The sequence below is a fragment of the Colobus angolensis genome, unplaced genomic scaffold (genome assembly GCF_000951035.1).
Source record: "Colobus angolensis palliatus isolate OR3802 unplaced genomic scaffold, Cang.pa_1.0 Scaffold81, whole genome shotgun sequence".
Classification (NCBI taxonomy): Eukaryota; Metazoa; Chordata; class Mammalia; order Primates; family Cercopithecidae; genus Colobus; species Colobus angolensis.
Window position 1 is genome coordinate 10,938,552 of NW_012121932.1, and position 480 is coordinate 10,939,031.

Consider the following 480-nt stretch of genomic DNA (forward strand, 5'->3'; position numbering starts at 1 on the left):
AAGGAAGGAAGGAAGGAAGGAAGGAAGGAAGGAAAGAAAGAAAGGGAGAGAGAGGGAGGGAGGGAGGAAATAAAAGGTATAATGTTTGGAAAGGAGAAAAAACCCTTAAAACCTCATTCACAGATGATATGATTTCTACATAGGTGATGTGATTTTATCTACAATCTTAAAAGTTTATATGTTATATTCATAAAAGCACTTTTTGTGATAGCCAAGAACTGGAAACCATTCAATGTCCATCAATGGTAGAATGGATAAATAAATTGAGACATAGTCACACACTGAAATTCTATACAGCAAAGAGCATGGTCGACAACCATATTCCATCACGTGGGTGAATCTCACAAATTTCATGTTGAGTGAAAGATGCCAGCCACAAAAGATCACCCACTGTGTGAGTTCATTTATATAAAGTACAAACAGGCATAACTAATCTCTGCATGGAAATCAGGTTAGTGGTTACCCTTGGATGAGGGACTA